At 45.8% G+C, this 26,106-nt stretch overlaps 3 long non-coding RNA genes across 6 annotated transcripts; 2 read left to right on the plus strand and 1 right to left on the minus strand.

Moving 5' to 3' along the window:
• Positions 1 to 2,408: 2,408 nt before the first annotated feature.
• Positions 2,409 to 4,277, minus strand: LOC141165755 (uncharacterized). Of its 2 annotated transcripts, XR_012251199.1 has the most exons (6): positions 3,777 to 4,277; positions 3,317 to 3,685; positions 3,100 to 3,235; positions 2,859 to 3,020; positions 2,693 to 2,788; positions 2,409 to 2,612 (listed from the first exon to the last, which is right to left on the minus strand). It is a non-coding gene; the product is annotated as an uncharacterized lncRNA (long non-coding RNA). The 2 variants fall into 2 exon arrangements; XR_012251198.1 differs by having other exon boundaries at positions 2,409 to 2,788; positions 3,777 to 4,276.
• Positions 4,278 to 4,855: 578 nt separating this feature from the next.
• LOC141165761 (uncharacterized) lies at positions 4,856 to 6,732 on the plus strand. 2 transcript variants are annotated; one of them, XR_012251201.1, is made up of 6 exons: positions 4,856 to 5,364; positions 5,456 to 5,824; positions 5,906 to 6,041; positions 6,121 to 6,282; positions 6,353 to 6,448; positions 6,529 to 6,732. It is a non-coding gene; the product is annotated as an uncharacterized lncRNA (long non-coding RNA). The 2 variants fall into 2 exon arrangements; XR_012251200.1 differs by having other exon boundaries at positions 4,857 to 5,364; positions 6,353 to 6,732.
• A 3,354-nt stretch (positions 6,733 to 10,086) lies between these two features.
• Positions 10,087 to 11,980, plus strand: LOC141165768 (uncharacterized). Of its 2 annotated transcripts, XR_012251203.1 has the most exons (6): positions 10,087 to 10,612; positions 10,704 to 11,072; positions 11,154 to 11,289; positions 11,369 to 11,530; positions 11,601 to 11,696; positions 11,777 to 11,980. It is a non-coding gene; the product is annotated as an uncharacterized lncRNA (long non-coding RNA). The 2 variants fall into 2 exon arrangements; XR_012251202.1 differs by having other exon boundaries at positions 10,089 to 10,612; positions 11,601 to 11,980.
• The last annotated feature ends 14,126 nt before the right edge of the window (positions 11,981 to 26,106 follow it).

The raw sequence follows: 26,106 nt of genomic DNA on the forward strand, positions 1-26,106 counted from the left end.
GTCGCCTGACCAGATGAATAATATGTCATCAATGAATCTCCGCCATAGGACAAGGTTCGCATGTAGTTTGCCTCCAGGATGAATGACTAGGGATTCCCACCTGCCAACATAGAGGTTGGCATAGCTGGGTGCGAACCTAGTGCCCATGGCGGTGCCCCACTGCTGGGAGTAGTAGTCCCCCTCGTAGAGAAAGTAATTATGTGTTAAGATGAAGGACATGCAGTCTATAATGAATGTACTTTGTTCTGAAGGCATTATTTGTTCGAGAAAATGGAGGGAGGCTTCACATCCTTTGGTATGTTGGATGTTTGTGTATAGTGACGTTATATCCATGGTTCCTAGGATATAGTGGTTATCCCATGGGGTGTTGTTGAGTATGCGGATAGCATGTTTGCTATCTTTTAAGTGGGATGGGAGTGTTGGAACCAACTCCTGTAGATGGTGATCTACTAGTCTGGAGAGATTTGATGTCAGGCATTGAATACCGGAGATGATGGGTCTTCCTGGAGGGTTATTAATGTTTTTATGGATTTTTGGTAAGTGGTAAAAGGCGGCTAGTCTGGGGTGTTGAATATTAACATAATCAAATTCATTTTTATTGATGTAACCATTTTGGAGTCCTTTTAAGGTTAGGTTCCGTAGTTCCTTTTGGTAATGGTTGGTTGGATTAGAGGGGAGGATCTGATAGGTTCTAGAGTCGCCCAAGAGTCTAAGTGATTCCTTGTGATAGTATTCTTGATCCAGAATAACTATGCCACCTCCTTTGTCAGCTGGTCGGATTATTATTTCATTATTTATTTGTAATTGTTTCATGGCGCGAACTTCTAGTTTGGTGAGGTTATTCTTGTATTTGGTGCATTGTTTGTTATTGATTCTGCGGATATCGTCTGTAACGTTTTTTTCAAAGGTATTGAAGGCCTCTGAATACTCTTGAAGAGGGTGGAAGTTAGATTTGTTTTTAAGTATAGTGTGTCTGAATTTTAGTGATTCCTCTGAGCAGAGTGTCTCTGGGGCGTGTTCCTTCTTCATATAGTATTTCTTTATAGCCAGTTGTCGCATGAATTTTTTTATACCTATATACGCTTGGAATTTGTCGAGTTGTGTTGCTGGGGCATATTTTAGGCCTTTATTAAGGACTGCAGTTTCATTCTGTGTCAGTTGATATTTGCTTAGATTATAGATGGACTTGTGTCCATTTATTTCTTTGGGTTTATTCTTTTTCTTTTGGGTGAGTTTCCCTCCCCTAGTGCCTCTTTTGCGTTTTTTCTTGTGGCCATCCGAAAAAAATCCACCTTGCTGTTATGTTTGCGTATCAATGGTTGTAAGATGGTGGTAGAAGTTGGGATGGGGGTTGCTGTTAGGGGGAGGGTTTTATCTGGTTGTAATGATGGTGTTTCTGGGGGTGGAGTGGTTGGATTAGGTGTCTCTACAGTAGTAGTAAGTAAGGGTGAGAATCTATTATGCGTGCTAAGCGGGGTAGGTTGGTCTAGTGGATTAAGATCAGTATGGTTTGGGCCTGGTTCATTATGATTTGGTGGAGAATCTGTTTCGGATGTGGGGTAAATGGAAATTTGATCAATAGAAATAAGTGAATTGTTTGGGCTACCAACCACTTCATCCAAGGTTTCGAAGAAGTTTAGTGGTTCTTTACTGGGGAGGTGGGTGGTGAGAGGTACTGCATCTCTACCAAATTTGGCTCGTTTCTTTTCGACTATATCTTGCTCTTTCTGGTTGATTCTATTTTTAATACTATTGGTTAGGTTTAGAATATCAGGATGATTTTGGTGTGGTTTTATTTCATTGAATAGTGAATTAATTTTAGTTTTATTTTCCATGAGCTGTTTTTTTCTTTTGTTAATTATAAATCGGACAGTTTGTTTGGAGAATTCATGGAACATGGAGTTCCATTCTTCCAAGGTGGTTGGGTCTCCTATGTCGCCTGATAGGGCTTTGGTCACTACCAGGCCTGATGGTATGATATTGAAGGCCAGGTAGTGTTCGAGGGTGGCGACTTCCCATAAGTCCCTCATCTCTTTTAGTAATAGTTGCTCTAATGTTCTAAGCGATTTTTTTATTTGTAGGATGGTTTCTGGGTTAGTGTTTGCAGGTTTTTTTTGGGTTTTATTAAAAAAGAATTGTATATTTTCTATTCTTTCTTTCCTGTCATACCACAGGTCTCCCATTGTGTTGATTTCTTAATTTAGGCCTAGCAGCCTTTTGGTGGTTCTAAAAATAGTAAGGTATTATATGTGTAAAAGGCGCTTATCAGGCTAACTACTACCAATGGCAGCGATAATTGTGGACAGGGAACCACTAATGTCCGTAGTAGATACACTACAATAAAATAACTGTTCTATAGTAAAAATCGCGCTATCGGTAGTGAAAAAGAGATCAGGAGAAGAGTACTATTATTTTATAAAAATAAGATTTATTTGTTTGGATGCTAGCAATAAAAACTTAATAAAATACAGGATTTAATACAGGATTTAAAAGACGAGTGTAGACAACAATATTTCGATTGGGGTAAAAGAACTAATGGTATACAAGGTGTAATAAATAGTAAAATCCAGCGGTTAATCTGGTGTGGTAAAATGCCTGTGGTGGCTTGGTACCTGGAAAGAAGAGGAGTTTGGTTAGGGCTATTGTTCTCTAGTAATGAATATGCTTAGCTGGCTGTGGATCTGTTACTCACCAGGTATCAGAGTGGGTAAAGTGCAGGTGTGCACTAGGGCTGTGGTCCGTCAGGATTCTTAGAGTGGGGCGTGGTCCTGAACGCTTTGTTATGCTCCTGGAGATTTAATGATATGGGGTTAGTGCTGTTAGCTCTGGGTAGGTAGATAGTGGGGTTAGCGACTTACCCACGGAGGAGCTGTTCTGCTTTTGGAGATTGCTTGTTAGCACTCCCTCAGTGGGGGGTGCAGCAGGAGGCTCTGGATTGTATCTCACTTTGTTGCAGAGATGTGACAGGGGGGCTTTTTGATTGCCAGTAGGCGTAGTAACGCTTGAGGATACTCAATGTCCTGTATATAGATATGGAGGAAGGGTTAGGAACTGAGGAATACAGGAATAGTCCACAGTGTGGTAAACCTAGATGTTTACCTGTGCGTGATTATCAGTAATCCAGGGGTGCAACAGGAGGCTCTGGATTGTATCTGTCTCTGAGCAGAGATGTAGTAGGAGGCTACTGGTTGCCGGGTGATAGGGGGCGTTGTGGCACTCAAGGATAATTGATGTCCTGTATATAGATGGGGAGGGAGAGTTAGGAGCTGAGGTATACAAACAATAAGCCACAATATAAGTAAGCCCGGTTAATTACCTTGTTTAGGGTCCAGGTGTGAAATGGTCAGTCACCTTCTTTATCTGTGGCTGAAGGCCTAAATCAAGGGAAGGTGTTCAGGAGGTTCTGCAAGAGGGTTCAGCCTAGTGGTAGGTGCAGCAGGAGGCTCTGGCTGAGTAATTTACTGGCTAAGTAGCAGTGGGTCTTGTCCCTGGACGCTGAGGTGCAGCAGGGGACCGGCTGCAAATGTGGCAGGAGGCCTGGTCTGGATAAGTATATTCAAGTAGGTGGAAGGCTTTGGTGGCAGGCTGTGTAGTAGATATCCGGGCAAGGTCTATGGTTGTGGAGTCCGGTTTTCAGGCACGGTCCCTACTCGTGTGGAGTCAGGCAGGCCGCGTTCCTGGAATCCTGTCGGTAATAAAGAGGTGAGTATGTGTGGTTTTGGTCCTTGTGGTGGCGTGTGTCATAAGCGGTGGGGGCCGTGGCCCAGAGTACTTACGGTCCGTAGTCCTGCGGAGATGTCAAGGAGTTGTGGGGCCCGGGGCGAGAGCGGGGTCCCGGCCGGTGACCGCCGCTACTCGCGGGCTTCCGGGTAAGTGGAGCAGGAGAGGAGGGGCGGAGAAGGTGAGGGGGCGCGTTCTATTGGAAGCGCGCGAGAGGCAGAGAGACGAGCTGACACGTGGTGTGCAGCGTGTATTGAGGACGGATGCCTGTGGGCGCCTTCTCTGCTGGGTCAGTCAATTCCAACGCGTTTCGACAGCTGACGGCTGTCTTCATCAGGGATAGTCTGGCCCAGTAGGTGGAGTCCTTTATATACCTGTCTATAATGACGTCATGGCAACGGTCCGCTGTTGGTGGCGTTGTCATGGTAACTATCAGTCGTTGAAAGCAAATAGCTCAATTTCGCTGTTAAGACCCCATGGTCTCAAGGTGTTTAATTTAAAAATCCACTCGCTTTCTTTTCTTGACATATGTTTGATAAAATCACCCTGTCTCCAATGTTTGTGAACTGTTTGTATGCCTATCACTTTAATTCCTTTGATGGATCCTTTATGTTTGTCCGCAAAATGCTTTGACAGGGGGTGGCCCATGTATTTATTTTTAATATTCCTCAGATGTTCATTAATTCTAGTGCCCATTGCTCTTTTAGTCCGGCCTATATACATTTTTTCGCAAGGGCACATTAGTCCATAGATAACCCCCGTAGTGGTACATGTGACATGCATTTTTGGCATGGAAAGAACCCTGTAATTTTTTGTTACAGGGTTCTTTCCATGCCAAAAATGCAAAATATGCAAAAACCCTGAAACCAGCCAAATCACACACTGTCAATTACCGCAAAGAGTCATATCCCATCACAGACTTTGTCACATGTACCACTACGGGGGTTATCTATGGACTAATGTGCCCTTGCGAAAAAATGTATATAGGCCGGACTAAAAGAGCAATGGGCACTAGAATTAATGAACATCTGAGGAATATTAAAAATAAATACATGGGCCACCCCCTGTCAAAGCATTTTGCGGACAAACATAAAGGATCCATCAAAGGAATTAAAGTGATAGGCATACAAACAGTTCACAAACATTGGAGACAGGGTGATTTTATCAAACATATGTCAAGAAAAGAAAGCGAGTGGATTTTTAAATTAAACACCTTGAGACCATGGGGTCTTAACAGCGAAATTGAGCTATTTGCTTTCAACGACTGATAGTTACCATGACAACGCCACCAACAGCGGACCGTTGCCATGACGTCATTATAGACAGGTATATAAAGGACTCCACCTACTGGGCCAGACTATCCCTGATGAAGACAGCCGTCAGCTGTCGAAACGCGTTGGAATTGACTGACCCAGCAGAGAAGGCGCCCACAGGCATCCGTCCTCAATACACGCTGCACACCACGTGTCAGCTCGTCTCTCTGCCTCTCGCGCGCTTCCAATAGAACGCGCCCCCTCACCTTCTCCGCCCCTCCTCTCCTGCTCCACTTACCCGGAAGCCCGCGAGTAGCGGCGGTCACCGGCCGGGACCCCGCTCTCGCCCCGGGCCCCACAACTCCTTGACATCTCCGCAGGACTACGGACCGTAAGTACTCTGGGCCACGGCCCCCACCGCTTATGACACACGCCACCACAAGGACCAAAACCACACATACTCACCTCTTTATTACCGACAGGATTCCAGGAACGCGGCCTGCCTGACTCCACACGAGTAGGGACCGTGCCTGAAAACCGGACTCCACAACCATAGACCTTGCCCGGATATCTACTACACAGCCTGCCACCAAAGCCTTCCACCTACTTGAATATACTTATCCAGACCAGGCCTCCTGCCACATTTGCAGCCGGTCCCCTGCTGCACCTCAGCGTCCAGGGACAAGACCCACTGCTACTTAGCCAGTAAATTACTCAGCCAGAGCCTCCTGCTGCACCTACCACTAGGCTGAACCCTCTTGCAGAACCTCCTGAACACCTTCCCTTGATTTAGGCCTTCAGCCACAGATAAAGAAGGTGACTGACCATTTCACACCTGGACCCTAAACAAGGTAATTAACCGGGCTTACTTATATTGTGGCTTATTGTTTGTATACCTCAGCTCCTAACTCTCCCTCCCCATCTATATACAGGACATCAATTATCCTTGAGTGCCACAACGCCCCCTATCACCCGGCAACCAGTAGCCTCCTACTACATCTCTGCTCAGAGACAGATACAATCCAGAGCCTCCTGTTGCACCCCTGGATTACTGATAATCACGCACAGGTAAACATCTAGGTTTACCACACTGTGGACTATTCCTGTATTCCTCAGTTCCTAACCCTTCCTCCATATCTATATACAGGACATTGAGTATCCTCAAGCGTTACTACGCCTACTGGCAATCAAAAAGCCCCCCTGTCACATCTCTGCAACAAAGTGAGATACAATCCAGAGCCTCCTGCTGCACCCCCCACTGAGGGAGTGCTAACAAGCAATCTCCAAAAGCAGAACAGCTCCTCCGTGGGTAAGTCGCTAACCCCACTATCTACCTACCCAGAGCTAACAGCACTAACCCCATATCATTAAATCTCCAGGAGCATAACAAAGCGTTCAGGACCACGCCCCACTCTAAGAATCCTGACGGACCACAGCCCTAGTGCACACCTGCACTTTACCCACTCTGATACCTGGTGAGTAACAGATCCACAGCCAGCTAAGCATATTCATTACTAGAGAACAATAGCCCTAACCAAACTCCTCTTCTTTCCAGGTACCAAGCCACCACAGGCATTTTACCACACCAGATTAACCGCTGGATTTTACTATTTATTACACCTTGTATACCATTAGTTCTTTTACCCCAATCGAAATATTGTTGTCTACACTCGTCTTTTAAATCCTGTATTAAATCCTGTATTTTATTAAGTTTTTATTGCTAGCATCCAAACAAATAAATCTTATTTTTATAAAATAATAGTACTCTTCTCCTGATCTCTTTTTCACTACCGATAGCGCGATTTTTACTATAGAACAGTTATTTTATTGTAGTGTATCTACTACGGACATTAGTGGTTCCCTGTCCACAATTATCGCTGCCATTGGTAGTAGTTAGCCTGATAAGCGCCTTTTACACATATAATACCTTACTATTTTTAGAACCACCAAAAGGCTGCTAGGCCTAAATTAAGAAATCAACACAATGGGAGACCTGTGGTATGACAGGAAAGAAAGAATAGAAAATATACAATTCTTTTTTAATAAAACCCAAAAAAAACCTGCAAACACTAACCCAGAAACCATCCTACAAATAAAAAAATCGCTTAGAACATTAGAGCAACTATTACTAAAAGAGATGAGGGACTTATGGGAAGTCGCCACCCTCGAACACTACCTGGCCTTCAATATCATACCATCAGGCCTGGTAGTGACCAAAGCCCTATCAGGCGACATAGGAGACCCAACCACCTTGGAAGAATGGAACTCCATGTTCCATGAATTCTCCAAACAAACTGTCCGATTTATAATTAACAAAAGAAAAAAACAGCTCATGGAAAATAAAACTAAAATTAATTCACTATTCAATGAAATAAAACCACACCAAAATCATCCTGATATTCTAAACCTAACCAATAGTATTAAAAATAGAATCAACCAGAAAGAGCAAGATATAGTCGAAAAGAAACGAGCCAAATTTGGTAGAGATGCAGTACCTCTCACCACCCACCTCCCCAGTAAAGAACCACTAAACTTCTTCGAAACCTTGGATGAAGTGGTTGGTAGCCCAAACAATTCACTTATTTCTATTGATCAAATTTCCATTTACCCCACATCCGAAACAGATTCTCCACCAAATCATAATGAACCAGGCCCAAACCATACTGATCTTAATCCACTAGACCAACCTACCCCGCTTAGCACGCATAATAGATTCTCACCCTTACTTACTACTACTGTAGAGACACCTAATCCAACCACTCCACCCCCAGAAACACCATCATTACAACCAGATAAAACCCTCCCCCTAACAGCAACCCCCATCCCAACTTCTACCACCATCTTACAACCATTGATACGCAAACATAACAGCAAGGTGGATTTTTTTCGGATGGCCACAAGAAAAAACGCAAAAGAGGCACTAGGGGAGGGAAACTCACCCAAAAGAAAAAGAATAAACCCAAAGAAATAAATGGACACAAGTCCATCTATAATCTAAGCAAATATCAACTGACACAGAATGAAACTGCAGTCCTTAATAAAGGCCTAAAATATGCCCCAGCAACACAACTCGACAAATTCCAAGCGTATATAGGTATAAAAAAATTCATGCGACAACTGGCTATAAAGAAATACTATATGAAGAAGGAACACGCCCCAGAGACACTCTGCTCAGAGGAATCACTAAAATTCAGACACACTATACTTAAAAACAAATCTAACTTCCACCCTCTTCAAGAGTATTCAGAGGCCTTCAATACCTTTGAAAAAAACGTTACAGACGATATCCGCAGAATCAATAACAAACAATGCACCAAATACAAGAATAACCTCACCAAACTAGAAGTTCGCGCCATGAAACAATTACAAATAAATAATGAAATAATAATCCGACCAGCTGACAAAGGAGGTGGCATAGTTATTCTGGATCAAGAATACTATCACAAGGAATCACTTAGACTCTTGGGCGACTCTAGAACCTATCAGATCCTCCCCTCTAATCCAACCAACCATTACCAAAAGGAACTACGGAACCTAACCTTAAAAGGACTCCAAAATGGTTACATCAATAAAAATGAATTTGATTATGTTAATATTCAACACCCCAGACTAGCCGCCTTTTACCACTTACCAAAAATCCATAAAAACATTAATAACCCTCCAGGAAGACCCATCATCTCCGGTATTCAATGCCTGACATCAAATCTCTCCAGACTAGTAGATCACCATCTACAGGAGTTGGTTCCAACACTCCCATCCCACTTAAAAGATAGCAAACATGCTATCCGCATACTCAACAACACCCCATGGGATAACCACTATATCCTAGGAACCATGGATATAACGTCACTATACACAAACATCCAACATACCAAAGGATGTGAAGCCTCCCTCCATTTTCTCGAACAAATAATGCCTTCAGAACAAAGTACATTCATTATAGACTGCATGTCCTTCATCTTAACACATAATTACTTTCTCTACGAGGGGGACTACTACTCCCAGCAGTGGGGCACCGCCATGGGCACTAGGTTCGCACCCAGCTATGCCAACCTCTATGTTGGCAGGTGGGAATCCCTAGTCATTCATCCTGGAGGCAAACTACATGCGAACCTTGTCCTATGGCGGAGATTCATTGATGACATATTATTCATCTGGTCAGGCGACAAACCCTCCCTGGATCTATTTATACAGGAACTAAACAAAAATGAATTCTTTTTAGAATTCACATCTACCACTAGCTCCACTGCAATCAACTTTCTAGATCTCAATATTTATATCGAAAACAATTCCATTCAGACTCGTACATACCACAAACCCACTGATGCCAATGGCTATATTCCGCTAGACAGTTGCCATCTTCCAAACTGGCTACTTAATGTCCCCCGCAGCCAATACCTGCGCCTCCATAGGAACTGCTCCAAACAGGAAGACTTCAACAATGAGGCAGATTCACTCACGGAAAAAGGATATAATGCTCAGTTTCTTAAAAATACTAAAGAAAAAATAGCTGCAATACCAAGACAAAACCTCTTAACTGATACAAACACCACAAAACCAACACGAACCAATCCCAATCCCAATATAATCATGCCCATCATCACCCCTTACTCCGCCAATACGCACATTTTTAAAAAAAATTGTGGAAAAACACTGGCATACACTAAAGGACGACAAAATCATTGGCGATCAAATACCCAATAGGCCCAGGCTCATATTCAGGAAAGCACGGAACCTAGGATCACTCATAGCCCCCACCGTAAAAAATAATATCATCACAAAAAAACCAGTCACACCTTTTCAACAAAAAATTACAGGGTTCTTTCCATGCCAAAAATGCAAAATATGCAAAACCCTGAAACCAGCCAAATCACACACTGTCAATTACCGCAAAGAGTCATATCCCATCACAGACTTTGTCACATGTACCACTACGGGGGTTATCTATGGACTAATGTGCCCTTGCGAAAAAATGTATATAGGCCGGACTAAAAGAGCAATGGGCACTAGAATTAATGAACATCTGAGGAATATTAAAAATAAATACATGGGCCACCCCCTGTCAAAGCATTTTGCGGACAAACATAAAGGATCCATCAAAGGAATTAAAGTGATAGGCATACAAACAGTTCACAAACATTGGAGACAGGGTGATTTTATCAAACATATGTCAAGAAAAGAAAGCGAGTGGATTTTTAAATTAAACACCTTGAGACCATGGGGTCTTAACAGCGAAATTGAGCTATTTGCTTTCAACGACTGATAGTTACCATGACAACGCCACCAACAGCGGACCGTTGCCATGACGTCATTATAGACAGGTATATAAAGGACTCCACCTACTGGGCCAGACTATCCCTGATGAAGACAGCCGTCAGCTGTCGAAACGCGTTGGAATTGACTGACCCAGCAGAGAAGGCGCCCACAGGCATCCGTCCTCAATACACGCTGCACACCACGTGTCAGCTCGTCTCTCTGCCTCTCGCGCGCTTCCAATAGAACGCGCCCCCTCACCTTCTCCGCCCCTCCTCTCCTGCTCCACTTACCCGGAAGCCCGCGAGTAGCGGCGGTCACCGGCCGGGACCCCGCTCTCGCCCCGGGCCCCACAACTCCTTGACATCTCCGCAGGACTACGGACCGTAAGTACTCTGGGCCACGGCCCCCACCGCTTATGACACACGCCACCACAAGGACCAAAACCACACATACTCACCTCTTTATTACCGACAGGATTCCAGGAACGCGGCCTGCCTGACTCCACACGAGTAGGGACCGTGCCTGAAAACCGGACTCCACAACCATAGACCTTGCCCGGATATCTACTACACAGCCTGCCACCAAAGCCTTCCACCTACTTGAATATACTTATCCAGACCAGGCCTCCTGCCACATTTGCAGCCGGTCCCCTGCTGCACCTCAGCGTCCAGGGACAAGACCCACTGCTACTTAGCCAGTAAATTACTCAGCCAGAGCCTCCTGCTGCACCTACCACTAGGCTGAACCCTCTTGCAGAACCTCCTGAACACCTTCCCTTGATTTAGGCCTTCAGCCACAGATAAAGAAGGTGACTGACCATTTCACACCTGGACCCTAAACAAGGTAATTAACCGGGCTTACTTATATTGTGGCTTATTGTTTGTATACCTCAGCTCCTAACTCTCCCTCCCCATCTATATACAGGACATCAATTATCCTTGAGTGCCACAACGCCCCCTATCACCCGGCAACCAGTAGCCTCCTACTACATCTCTGCTCAGAGACAGATACAATCCAGAGCCTCCTGTTGCACCCCTGGATTACTGATAATCACGCACAGGTAAACATCTAGGTTTACCACACTGTGGACTATTCCTGTATTCCTCAGTTCCTAACCCTTCCTCCATATCTATATACAGGACATTGAGTATCCTCAAGCGTTACTACGCCTACCGGCAACCAAAAAGCCCCCCTGTCACATCTCTGCAATAAAGTCAGATACAATCCAGAGCCTCCTGCTGCACCCCCCACTGAGGGAGTGCTAACAAGCAATCTCCAAAAGCAGAACAGCTCCTCCGTGGGTAAGTCGCTAACCCCACTATCTACCTACCCAGAGCTAACAGCACTAACCCCATATCATTAAATCTCCAGGAGCATAACAAAGCGTTCAGGACCACGCCCCACTCTAAGAATCCTGACGGACCACAGCCCTAGTGCACACCTGCACTTTACCCACTCTGATACCTGGTGAGTAACAGATCCACAGCCAGCTAAGCATATTCATTACTAGAGAACAATAGCCCTAACCAAACTCCTCTTCTTTCCAGGTACCAAGCCACCACAGGCATTTTACCACACCAGATTAACCGCTGGATTTTACTATTTATTACACCTTGTATACCATTAGTTCTTTTACCCCAATCGAAATATTGTTGTCTACACTCGTCTTTTAAATCCTGTATTAAATCCTGTATTTTATTAAGTTTTTATTGCTAGCATCCAAACAAATAAATCTTATTTTTATAAAATAATAGTACTCTTCTCCTGATCTCTTTTTCACTACCGATAGCGCGATTTTTACTATAGAACAGTTATTTTATTGTAGTGTATCTACTACGGACATTAGTGGTTCCCTGTCCACAATTATCGCTGCCATTGGTAGTAGTTAGCCTGATAAGCGCCTTTTACACATATAATACCTTAGTATTTGTATTTTGTATAATTTTTGACTCCGTTCTCCTTTCTTGGGCGTTTGCCCTTCCCTCGTATTCACTGCATAGGCCAACACTATGGGAGACCCACTTCCTAATAGTGGGAACATTGTTTTCAGGAGGCCCTCTGACCTCCACATCTCTTCCAAGGGGCATTGGAGTGCCTCCAAATTTTTGGCAACCCTTGCATTCACTGTATAGGCAAACACAATGGGAGACCCACTTCCTAATAATGGGAACATTGTTTTCAGGAGGCCCTCTGACCTCCACGTCTCTTCCAAGGGGCATTGGAGTGCCTCCAAATTTTTAGAAACCCTTGCATTCACTGCATAGGCAAACACAATGGCTGATGGTACAATAATTTAAATGTTAATTGCCTGCAGAAAATATATAAATCCTTGGTGAGTTCAAATTTGTTCAACAAATTAATTGGTGAAAAAGAAAGTCCTTTTGACAAAAGGGTACTCTCAGCAGTTGAGAGGACATAAGAGGAAAGATTCACAATTTGTAACTCACCAGATGCGGAGTTAGAGTCCTGAATCAGGTCTTGTCTTAGCGTTTCCTGTTGTTTCGTCTTTTATTCCTCTTGTGTGAGGGGGACCAGTCCCTGAACCATCTATCTCTCTTTCTGGTATTTTGGGGATTTTCATCTACCGCTCCTGGAACGTTTTGTTGATCGCTGATGTCTGAGGATAAAAAAATCATTCAATGCCGATGCGCATGCCTCAGAATTGACTTTGCTATTATCAATTTGATAATTCTCCTATTCCCTTGATGGGTCCATTTATAGACTCGCTGGTTCTCAAAGTCGGTCTTATCCCTTTGGAATTTAATTTTCTTTCCTCTGATGATTTCTTTTTCAAATTTATCAATCGTCACCTTAAGCTGTTCCTTAAATGGTACAACCAGATTTTGTTGGTCAAACGTACCCAATTTGGCTTCCTTGATTTTAATGTCCTCTCTCAATATCCCCAAAACTGACTGATTATGCTCAATTAGCATATCAATAATTATTGTTGAACATTTTGCAAGCTTTTTTTCCAAAACAATTTAAAGTCCATATCAACCTCCCGTGCATGGAATATTTGAACTGTCAAACTACGAGGAATTAGTGCAAGCCTTTTATACTCCTCCAAAACCCTAATGTTCCACCATATTTTTGTTAAAGACTTATGTAAATTCATGATTTCCAAAGACAACTTTTGAAATCCATCATCTAACTCAGTTCCACTTGCCAGATTGATTCCGTTACAACCAAAAACACCTGATACCTGATCTCGCCAGACTGCCTCTCTAGTATCTAAATCCATAACAACATGAACTAGTGGGGTGCCTCCCACAACAAAAAAGGCCGCCTTTTGTCACTAAAGCTGCTCTGACCTGTTAAGGCTTTGATTCCACAAAAACCTCTGAAGCTGACTGTTGGTTTCTGGCACTAATTTATCCGGATACCATCTCTTCCCCAGGAAAGAGGCATATGCACACACAGCCATCTTTAATAAGGCCAAGTGCATATAGAAATTGAAGGACTTATGCCACAAGGACCCCACTGCTCTGCTCTGTACTGTGAGAAATTGTGGTATTATTTTACTGTTGCTATGGGTTACCATTCACCCTGTTGCAGTTGAAATACCACCCGGTTACCTAAGTTGCTAAGTGACTATATAAAGGTAATATTTATGCACATGTTATATCTATTTTTATGCTGTATATCATTATGCTGTGTACCGTTAGCCAAGCCATAACTTGCCTATTGTGCCTATTCCAGGGGTGAATTTGCTGGGAAGTCCAATCCTGGGAAGTTTATCAACTGTCTTGAATGTTTTCCACTAATTTTATTATTGAATAACTGCAGTGCTGTCAGTCAACACAAAAGGTTAATAAGCATGAAACCGGAATATTGAAGAAAGCCCTAAAAGTGAGGTTTTGGGTTTTTTTGGCGAATATCTGTGTGCATAATTATTGGGTAACTGTTAGGCTATGTGCCCACGTTCAGTATTTGATTGCAGAAATTTCTGCAACGTTTCTGCATCTCTTGGCAGGAAGAACGCTGTGGAAAAAAGCGTGCATTTTGCCGCAATTTTGACGCGTTTTTGATTAGTTTTTTAATGCATTTTTTAAAGTCTTTTTTTAATCAATGAATGCTTTTTGGGGCTAAATAAAGTTATTTGAAAAAATAAATGTGGGACATTGCTTTAAACCTTGGATTACTGTCAGATCTGGGGTGAGTATATTGGTTAATTTAAATGATTAAAGAATGTGTATGTTATATTTCAAATAAAGTGTTTACTCTGTGACTGTGTGTTTATTTAACTCTTTGCTTTACTTTAATTAGATGTAGTAATGATCACACCTTGTCATCACCACACAAAAGGGCAAGGTGTCAGCTAATCACATACACCCAATCTTCATTAGCATTTTCATTCATGTAATTTCTGGGGCAGCTGAGAGCTGCTATTTTTAGCCTACAAAGGTTCCATTAGGCAAACATTTTCCCTGGCTTTAATAACAGCTCACAGCTGTTTTGTTAGCTGTTACATCCCCCCGATCAGCACTCAGCAGCGCTTTGGACGCAGCATATTTTTGGTGCTTCCAAAAAGCTGTATTTCAATGCTGCACTTTTTTTTGTCAATACTTGCGGACCCAAAGCATATAATGACACTTCAATCGGTCAAAATCTGCAGCGGAGACTGGCGTCTCCATTACAGAAATTGACATACTGCGGGTGAGTTTGGGTAAGTGAACACGATCTGGAGCCACTGCTGGTTTGAAGCTGTGAATTTATTGAGCGTCAAACCCGCAGCACCCAGATGTTACAGCATAGTGGATAGGATTTCTAGAAATCCCATGTCCACTATGCGTGCATCTGAGGTTGCGGATCACCCACAGACACCGACATGCGGCGTGTCTTTCAGTACCGCAGCATGTCAAATTCTTTTGCGGAGTCACTAGTCTCCGCAACATAAATTTGACCACTAGAATGTATTGAATGCGGTAAACTGGCAGACAGATTACATAGTGTTTTTGAAACATTTCCGCGCTGAGAAAACGTCACAAAATGCATCAAAAATGCACAGTGTGCACTTAAACTTAGTGTGCAGAATTATTATGCAACTAAACAAAAAACTTACATTTTCCCATCTCAATTGTTTATTTTCAGATGTTAAAGTGAGAATAATAACAAAACAAGTCAAAATATACAAAAATACATTGCTGACATTTCAAAAAAAATATCAGTGACCTACATAGCTGCCCTTCTTTTCAATAACATGAAAACAAAGAATAGTAGGCACCATTAGATATACTAAAAAAGGGGTGCAACCTACTGCACAAAAACAGTACAATAAGGAAGGGAGAGAAAAAGCTGCGCAGAAATTGGTGCACACAGATATAAATAGAAAATGCGTTATTGAAAAACAAAGTGCAAAAAACTAATTTAAATTTCCGAACAAGATGGCGGCCGTTAGCGGCTCATCTGCCGCACGGAAGTCAGCGGCGATGCAGCCGCCGGCTGCGACCAATCAGCGATATTGGCGCCAAATTTAAACACCGCTCTGCTGATTGCACCCTGTCGGCCGCATACATATTCTAGAATACCCGATGCGTTAGAATCGGGCCACCATCTAGTACTCTATAATGGACATGAACAAAGGGCATTAGCCAAGCTAAGATAATATCAAGATATGAGCAAATCAATACACCCAATATACACTGTGTGCAGAATTATTAGGCAAGTTGTATTTTAGAGGATTATTTTTATTATTGATCAACAACTATGTTCTCAATCAACCCAAAAGACTCATAAATATCCAAGCTTAATATTTTTGGAAGTTGGAGTGGTTTTTTTTTTAGATTTGGCTATTTTAGGAGGATATCTGTTTGTGCAGGTAACTATTACTGTGCAGAAATATTAGGCAACTTAATAAAAACCAAATATAATCCCATCTCACTTGTTTATTTTCACCAGGTAAACCAATATCAATGCACAAAATTTAGAAATAAACATTTCTGACATGCAAAAACAAAAACCAAAAAAATTAGTGATCTATATAGCCACCTTTCTTTATGATGACACTCAACAGCCTTCCATCCATAGATTCTGTCAGTTGCTTGATCTGTTTTCGATCAACATTACGTTCAGCATCCACCACAGCCTCTCAGACACTGTTCCGAGAGGTGTACTGTTTTCCCTCCTTGTAGATCTCACATTTTATGATGGACCACACGTTCTCTATGGGGTTCAGAGCAGGTGAACAAGGGGGCCATGTCATTATTTTTACTTCTTTTAGACCTTTACTGGCCAGCCACTCTGTGGAGTAGTTGGATGCATGTGATGGAGCATTGTCCTGCATGAAAATCATGTTTTTCTTGAACGATACCGACTTCTTCCTGTACCACTGCTTGAAGAACTTGTCTTCCAGAAACTGGCAGTAGGTCTGGGAGTTGAGCTTCACTCCATCCTCAACCTGAAAAGGTCCCACAAGTTCATCTTTGATGATACCAGTCCATACCAGTACCCCACCTCCACCTTGCTGGCGTCTGAGTCGGAGTGGAGCTCTCTGCCCTTTACTGATTCAGCCTCTGGCCCATCCATCTGGCTCATCAAGAGTCACTCTCATTTCATCAGTCCATAAAACCTTTGAAAAATCAGTCTTAAGATATTTCTTGGCCCATTCTTGACGGTTTATATTATGTTTCTTGTTCAAAGGTGGTCGTTTTTCAGCCTTCCTTACCTTGGCCATGCCCCTGAGTATCGTACACCTTGTACTTTTTGATACTCCAGTAACATTGCACCTCTGAAATATGGCAAAACTGGTGGCGAATGGCATCTTGGCAGCTTCACGCTTGATTTTCTTCAATTCATGGGCTTCTTGCGACCCTGTTGGCTATTTGCCATGAAACGCTTGATTGTTTGGTGATCACACTTCAAAAGTTTGGAAATTTCAAGACTGCTGCATCCCTCTGCAAGACATCTCACAATTTTGGACTTTTCAGAGCCCGTCAAATCTCTCTTCTGACCCATTTTGCCAAAGGAAAGGAAGTTGCCTAATAATTAAGCACACCTTATATAGGGTGTTGATGTCATTAGTCAACACCCCTCCTCATTACAGAGATGCACATCACCAGATTTACTTAATTGGTAGTGATAAGAGAGCATGTGTTGTTAACCCTTTCGGCAAGCACGCGTGGCATTTATGTTAGTGCCGCCACGGCTGCATGTGTCACTGCATCCTGCATGTGTCACAGCTGACACATGCAGCCGTGGAGAGTCAAACATAGATGCCAAACATGCCGAAAATACTCTGTGAACATCTGAGCGTGCGCACCGAAAAGGGTTAACAATACACGCTCGCTCATCACTACTCTGCGGTTTTGGTGCATTTTTTCTCTATAACCTTCGTCTGAAAAAAACGCATGGAGAAAAAAAATGCCGCTGCATTTTTAAGCGCAGAATCAAAGCTTTTCTGTACTATTAAAAAGAGTTAAAAACTCTGCTTCAGATCTTCCCCAAAATTGCATCAAATAAGCGGGAAAACGCATAAAAGTAACGCAGCAAACACATAATAATCAGAGAATATTGTTACTGCGTCATGTGGTGCGAACACCTGCAGCAAAAAGAACACAGCATTTACGCTACATGTGAACATGGCCTCAGCATTACAGTTTTATTACATTTTTTATGGGTTTAATAAATAAATAATATCAATCACGCCATTTTTTCTCCGCCATTTACCGATCCCCGTAAATAATCTGATCGCTGTGTTCTGCAGGTCGTTATGATTACAGGGACACCAAATAAGTCCATGTTATTTGCTGATTTGTAATGTTCATTATTTTTTACAAAACACATTAAAAATGACAATATTTTTTTCATTATTAAATGTTTTTCTTTATTATTTTTTAGCAATTTTGTAGGCTGAAAAAATCTCTTATTCTCCCTGTAAAATAAAATTCCATATATAGTACCTAGCAGTGTATTTAGATCAGTATCAATAAGCCTATAGTCAAAGCCTGCAGTACAGGTCAAGTAGACAGAATTCTAGCAATGGTTTCACTAGAGCTGGGGGCAGTCACAGAAAAAAAAAATTATTTTTGTAACTGTTCACAAATTTACTACTTTTATTTATAGGATCAAAAAATCTTTTTCTTCAGCTCAGTATACAGGCACCATAAAAATACATTGCTATACACAATGTATTTCTATGGAGATGTGTTACGCTCACGCCCGGACTGACTGGCGTGAGCGTGATTAGTGATCCCACTGTACCATGAACCGAGAAGTGCCTGGAGGGGCGTAACTACAGTGCCTACAAGTAGTATTCAACCCCCTGCAGATTTAGCTGGTTTGATAAGATGCAAATAAGTTAGAGCCTTCAAACTGCAAACGAGAGTAGGTTTTATGAACAGAAGCATAAATCTTACAAACCAAAAAGTTATGTTGCTCAGTTGAATTTTATTAATTTTTAAACATAAAAGTGTGGGTCAATTATTATACAACGCCTATGTTTAATATTTTGTGGAATAACCCTTGTTTGCAATTACAGCTAATAATCGTCTTTTATAAGACCTGATCAGGCCGGCACAGGTCTGTGGAGTTATCTTGGCCCACTCCTCCATGCAGATCTTCTCCAAGTTATCTAGGTTCTTTGGGTGTCTCATGTGGACTTTATTCTTGAGCTCCTTCCACAAGTTTTCAATTGGGTTAAGGTCAGGAGACTGACTAGGCCACTCCAACACCTTGACTTTTTCCCTCTTGAACCAGGCCTTGGTTTTCTTGGCTGTGTGCTTTGGGTCGTTGTCTTGTTGGAAGATGAAATTACGACCCATCTTAAGATCCTTGATGGAGGAGTGGAGGTTCTTGGCCAAAATCTCCAGGTAGGCCGTGCTATCCATCTTCCCATGGATGTGGACCAGATGGCCAGGCCCCTTGGCTGAGAAACAGCCCCACAGCATGATGCTGCCACCACCATGCTTGACTGTAGGGATGGTATTCTTGGGGTCGTATGCAGTGCCATCCAGTCTCCAAACGTCACGTGTGTGGTTGGCACCAAAGATCTCGATCTTGGTCTCATCAGACCATAGAACCTTGAACCAGTCTGTCTCAGAGTCCTCCAAGTGATCATGAGCAAACTGTAGACGAGCCTTGACATGACGCTTTGAAAGTAAAGGTACCATACAGGCTCGTCTGGAACGGAGACCATTGCGGTGGAGTACGTTACTTATGGTATTGACTGAAACCAATGTCCCCACTGCCATGAGATCTTCCCGGAGCTCCTTCCTTGTTGTCCTTGGGTTAGCCTTGACTCTTCGGACAAGCCTGGCCTCGGCACGGGAGGACACTTTCAATGGCTGTCCAGGCCGTGGAAGGCTAACAGTAGTTCCATAAGCCTTCCACTTACGGATGATGCTCCCAACAGTGGAGACAGGTAGGCCCAACTCCTTGGAAAGGGTTTTGTACCCCTTGCCAGCCTTGTGACCCTCCACGATCTTGTCTCTGATGGCCTTGGAATGCTCCTTTGTCTTTCCCATGTTGACCATGTCTGAGTGCTGTTCACAAGTTTGGGGAGGGTCTTAAATAGTCAGAAAAGGCTGGCAAAAGAGATCTTTAATCCACACATGTGAAGCTCATTATTCTTGGTGCCTGAACTACTTCTTAATACTTTAGGGGGACCAAACAGAATTCTTGTGGTTTGAGGGGTTGAATAATAAATGACACTCTGAATTAACTTTTAACGTTTTAAAAAAAAAAAAAAAAAAAATTGCTGCAGTGCATTTCCCACTTCCAGGCTGATCTACAGTACAAATGTCACAATGCCAAGTTAATTCCGCATGTGTCAACCAGCTAAATCTGCAGGGGGTTGAATACTACTTGTAGGCACTGTATGTATCTACCCGATCCGACCAAGGTCGCACGGCGGCTAACGACTCCGTGAACCAAGGAGGAACCGAGCAGAGGGACCAGGTGCTACTCCAGGTCAGACCCCGGTCATAGCTGTTGACCCATACCGGGGAATGCAGGAACAAGCAGGTTAGGCTGGCATACGGACAGGTGGGTATTGGCAGGTAACAGGCAGGTAACAGGCAAGTGCTCCCAGGTGAGCGGGCTGGTAGGTGGTCACGGCAAGTGACGGCAGGAGCCTCTGGGTAGGCACAGCAGGTAACAAGCGGGTAACAGTCAGGTAACAGGCAGATGCTCCCAGGTGAGCGGGCTGGCAGGCACGGCATGTAACAAGCAGATAGGGAGGCACTAGCAGGTTGGAGCGCAGGCTGGATAGGGTCCAGTACAGACTGGGATTCAGAAACAGAAACGCAGATGCGGTAGACAAGCAGAGCAGAGAGGAACCACCGGAGCGGTGGGCAAGGCAGAGCAGAGAGGAACCGCCGGAGCGGTGAGCAAGGCAGAGCAGAGAGGAACTGCCAGAGCGGTGAGCAAGGCAGAGCAGAGAGGAACCGCCGGAACGGTGAGCAAGGCAGAGCAGAGAGGAACCGCCGGAGCGGTGAGCACGGCAGAGCAGAGAGGAACTGCCGGAGCGGTGAGCAAGGCAGAGCAGAGAGGAACCGCCGGAGTGGTGAGCAAGGCAGAGCAGAGAGGAACCGCCGGAGCGGTGAGCAAGGCAGAGCGGAGAGGAACCGCCGTAGCGATGAGTAAGGCAGAGCGGAGAGGAACCGCCGGAGCGGTAAACAAGGCAGAGTGGAGAGGAACCGCCGGAGCGGTGAGCAAGGCAGAGCAGAGAGGAACCGCCGGAACGGTGAGCAAGGCAGAGCAGAGAGGAACCGCCGGAGCGGTGGGCAAGGCAGAGCAGAGAGGAACCGCCGGAGCGGTGAGCAAGGCAGAGCAGAGAGGAACCGCCAGAGCGGTGAGCAAGGCAGAGCAGAGAGGAACCGCCGGAACGGTGAGCAAGGCAGAGCAGAGAGGAACTGCCGGAGCGGTGAGCAAGGCAGAGCAGAGAGGAACTGCCGGAGCGGTGAGCAAGGCAGAGCAGAGAGGAACTGCCGGAGCGGTGAGCAAGGCAGAGCAGAGAGGAACCGCCGGAGCGGTGAGCAAGGCAGAGCAGGAAGGAACCGCCGGAGCGGTGAGCAAGGCAGAGCAGGAAGGAACCGCCGGAGCGGTGAGCAAGGCAGAGCAGGAAGGAACCGCCGGAGTGGTGAACAAGGCAAAGCAGAGAGGACAGGGCTCTGTTCACACTAAACAGACTGGTAGGGAAAAGCAGAACCAGATACAAACAAGGTACTTACAGTGAAGTAGCGAGTGGACTCTAAACTCACAACAGAAGTACAGAGACAACGAGTAGGAGTAGGTGCAGGTTCATGGACTGCAGGAAAAGGGAAGGTACGGACACAGAGACAAGCAGGTTAGGAGAGTGTTCAGACAGGAACTGACACTGCAACAAGATACAGGAGCAAGTCTGGGTGTATGGCCCCCGAAGAGGCAGACAAACAGGCTAAGAGATAGTTCAGACAGGTCTGGGAATACAGCCCCCAGGTTGGCGGACAGGCAAGAAACAGAATGGGACCTGGCACAACAGAGGCAAGGAGCCCTCTGACGGTAAGAGTTGCTCAGGCACCTCCTACTGGGTGGAGGGGGTTCAAATATCCAGTGATTCACAGCAATAGGCTGGAGACGCATTAGGGGTGCGCCCACAGCAGCTATAAGAATCAGGAAGTAACCGAGTCGCCGCCATAAGCAGTCAGTCAAGGGACATGCACACAGCATGAACTGGAGCAGGAATAGCAGACTGGACAGACAGGTAAGATTGCGGCCTTACATAGTGGGAGGTGGTGCACTATGCAAGCACGCCGCCAGGGATGTTACAGTACCCCCCCCTACGCCCCCTCTTCTTCAAGCCTGCAAGGGTCATCTGTAGAGAATTTGGAGGCCAATCCTTCTCTTCAAGAGGATTACCTCTTCTGTCCATTAGAGGAATCGAAACTGGTCTCATCATCTTGGTGACTAGGATGCTTCCTCTCATCGAGCCATCCTCAGCAACAGATGAAGTGGGTGAAGTACCAGGAACAGCACACAGAAAAGTCTCTCTCCATTTGTTATCAGGTAGCACCCTGGTGGATTCAGGAGACAACTGGAGGTCCTCCACCTGGTTGGAGGGGTGCAGAGATTCAGAGGTAACCACCGCCTTGACATTTACTTTGCTAAGCTTACTGGATGCAGTGGGCGGCGTACCAGGTACCGGGTGTAGGAAAGTCTCTCTCGGTTTATCAGGTAGCATCCCGGGAAATTCAGGAAACAACTGGAGGTCCTCCGCCTGGTTGGAGGGATGCAGAGACTCGGGGGTAATCACTGCTTCAAAGTACATTTTGCCAAGCTTACTGGATGAAGTGGGCGGTGTACCAGGTACCGGGTGTAGGAAAGTCTCTCTCCGTTTAACAGGTAGCACCCCGGGGAATTCAGGAGACAACTGGAGGTCCTCCGCCTGGTTGGAGGGGTGCAGAGACTCGGGGTAATTACTGCCTTGATGGACGTAGGACCAGATTTATTAGAGACGGAGGGTCCTTGCTTTAGGACCATCTTCAGACTGGTTTCAGAGATGACTTGTCTGTAAGGTGGGACGGTACCTGAAGCCAGATCATTGGTACAATCGTCGAGACTGTGTGGGGACAACGCCTCCGCTTCTCTTCCTTCGGAGACTTCAGCGCACAGTGAGTCAGCGACTAGCAGATCTGGTGAAGAAGAAGAAATTGCTGACTGTCCTGAAGATATGGGGACTGGACACCCCTTGTACATTAGCAGTCCCCCAGGATACACCATACAGGGTCTCCAGACCTGAGCGGGCACTAGATCTCTCGGCTCTGGACAACTTGTGGGTAAACCAGTCAGCACCTGGAATGTAAGCTTCTTCATGTGTAATGCTCCAACCTGGAGCTTAATTTGTACAGACATATTTTGACTGTTTCTGAGTAGGGCTCGTCCTTCCGCTGACAATGCCCAAACCAGCTTCTGGAGTTTTCAGACGGGAATCAAACACTGACTCTTCAAGGCTTTAAGCCCGAAACTTCCGGTTAATCCGAGGCTTTTACTTGCCACGGAGACAGTCATGGTCATCTGTAGAGAGGAAACACTAAGGCCAAGGGCAGCCTCTCCTACGGGCCTAATGTCTTGGAATTCTCCAACCTTCTCCGGACAAAGACCGTCAGGGGGTCCCAAACAACCGCAGCGGGACCGCAATCCGATTTTGTGACTGAGTTCCGGCCTCTGCTTCGCCTAACGAACATGGTCACCCTTCATGGATTCAGTGCGGGTAGCTGCTTTTACAGGCTGGGGAACAGGAGGTCTTTGGGAGGACAGAACCTGGCGTGATGGTTTGCCTCTACGCCTTGCACGTCTGGACTGCCTCTTGAGGTTGGGAAGAGAAGTATTCTGTGGAGCGTAGTCATCCTGTGTGGATTCTGGGTGAGCAGCAGTCTCTTCAGGCTGGAGAACTGGTGAGCTACCCACACACATTACCCATCGGGGCTGCTCCGGGATATTGGGAAGGGAAGCTTTAGCAGAGGCTTCAGGATTAGGGTCATCGAAGACCATTAGAAAGGCCACCAGGAAGGCCTGCAGGTCAGAGACGATAGGATCCCTTGCTTCCCATAGGGGGGTGATCCATTCCAAAGCATCACCCTCTAGGTAGGACATCATAAATCCCACTTTAACCCGATCGGTAGGAAAATAGTGAGCATAGAACCGGAACTGCAGCAGGCATTGCCATACAAACGCACGGCTTTGTTTTGGATCCCCATAGTACCGTGGCAGATCCGCAGGAACGGGTGCTGATAGCTCCATTTGGGCTGGTGCGTAAATCGCCTGGACCTCAGCTTGCGAAAAAAAAAATTCTTGATGCACATAATTGCCGGACACGGATTCAAAAGTCTCTGAGGGCGAAGGGCCGTGGGGCTCAATGGGAACCATGGCCTGAGCAAAGTGTTACGCTCACGCCTGGTCTGACTGGCGTGAGCGTGATTAGTGATCCCACTGTACCATGAACCGAGGAGTGCCTGGTCGCACGGTGGCTAACGACTCCGTGAACCAAGGAGGAACTGAGCAGAGGGACCAGGTGCTACTCCAGGTCAGACCCCGGTGACAGCTGTTGACCCACACCGGGGAATGCAGGAACAAGCAGGTTAGGCTGGCATACGGACAGGTGGGTATTGGCAGGCATGGCAGGTAAGAGGCAGGTAACAGGCAAGTGCTATCAGGTGAGCGGGCTGGCAGGCGGTCATGGCAAGTGACGGCAGCAGCCTCCGGGTAGGCACGGCAGGTAACAAGCGGGTAACAGGCAGGTAACAGGCAGGTGCTTCCAGGTGAGCGGGCTGGCAGGCACGGCAGGTAACAGGCAGATAGGGAGGCACTAGCAGGTTGGAGCGCAGGCTGGATAGGGTCCAGTACAGACTGGGATTCAGGAACAGAACCGCAGATGCGGTAGACAAGCAGAGCAGAGAGGAACTGCTGGAGCGGTGAGCAAGGCAGAGTAGAGAGCAACCACCAGAGCGGTGAGCAAGGCAGAGCAGAGAGGAACCGCCGGAGCGGTGAGCAAGGCAGAGCAGAGAGGAACCGCCGGAGCGGTGAGCAAGGCAGAGCAGAGAGGAACCGCTGGAGCGGTGAGCAAGGCAGAGCAGAGAGGAACCGCCGGAGCGGTGAGCAAGGCAGAGCAGAGAGGAACCGCCGGAGCAGTGAGCAAGGCAGAGCAGAGAGGAACCACCGGAGCGGTGAGCAAGGCAGAGCAGAGAGGAACTGCCGAAGCGGTGAGCAAGGCAGAGCAGAGCGAAACCTCCGGAGCAGTGAGCAAGGCAGAGTAGGATGGAACTGCCGGAGCGGTGTGCAAGGCAGAGCAGGAAGGAACCGCCAGAGCGGTGAGCAAGGCAGAGCAGGAAGGAACCGCCGGAGCAGTGAGCGAGGCAGAGCAGGAAGGAACCGCCGGAGTGGTGAACAAGGCAAAGCAGAGAGGACAGGGCTCTGTTCACACTGAACAGACTGGAAGGGAAAAGCAGAACCAGATACACACAAGGTACTTACAGTGAAGTAGCGAGTGGACTCTAAATTCACAACAGAAGTACAGAGACAACAGGTAGGAGTAGGTGCAGGTTCAGAGACTGCAGGAAAAGGGAAGGTACGGACACAGAGACAAACAGGCTAGGAGAGTGTTCAGATAGAAACTGACACTGCAACAAGATACAGGAGCAAGTCTGGGTTTACAGCCCCAAGAAAGGCGGACAAACAGGCTAAGAGATAGTTCAGACAGGTCTGGGAATACAGCACCCAGGTTGGCGGACAGGCAAGAAACAGAATGGGACCTGGCACAACAGAGGCAAGGAGCCCTCTGAAGGTAAGAGTTTCTCAGGCACCTCCTACTGCGTGGAGGGGGTTTAAATATCCAGTGACTCACAGCAATAGGCTGGAGACACATTAGGGGTGAGCCCACAGCAGCTATAAGAATCAGGAAGTAACCGGGCCACCGCCCTAAGCAGTCAGTCAAGGGACATGCACACAGCATGAACTGGAGCAGGAATAGCAGACTGGACAGACAGGTAAGATTGCGGCCTTGCATAGTGGGATATGGTGCACTATGCAAGCACACCGCCAGGGATGTTACAAGATGTATACTCTGCTTCTGTACTGTCTGTGCTTCTTAACTCTACAATGCATTGCCTGCACTGTAGAGTCAACTTAACTAAATCCTCCTATGTTTACCATTGAGAGCTGTAGCTCAGTGCTTAGAGCTACAGCCTCTGCACACTCTCACATTCCCAGTTTGAGACCCAGCAGATGTGATCACAGGAGAAAGAAGAGGTGAGTGTAATATAATTTAATTTTTTCACTGCCCAGTGAGCGGCCCAGCCCCCCGAGGAGGAGGAGCTACGGAGCGACATCGGAGAGGTGCGTATAAATAGAACACGGGAGAACAGCTGAGCCATGACGGGGCGTGGGACTGAGTCCTGAAATCGGG

Source organism: Phyllobates terribilis, unplaced genomic scaffold (assembly GCF_046119375.1).
Source record: "Phyllobates terribilis strain yellow unplaced genomic scaffold, ASM4611937v1 Scaffold_1__5_contigs__length_1240528914, whole genome shotgun sequence".
NCBI classification, from domain to species: Eukaryota; Metazoa; Chordata; class Amphibia; order Anura; family Dendrobatidae; genus Phyllobates; species Phyllobates terribilis.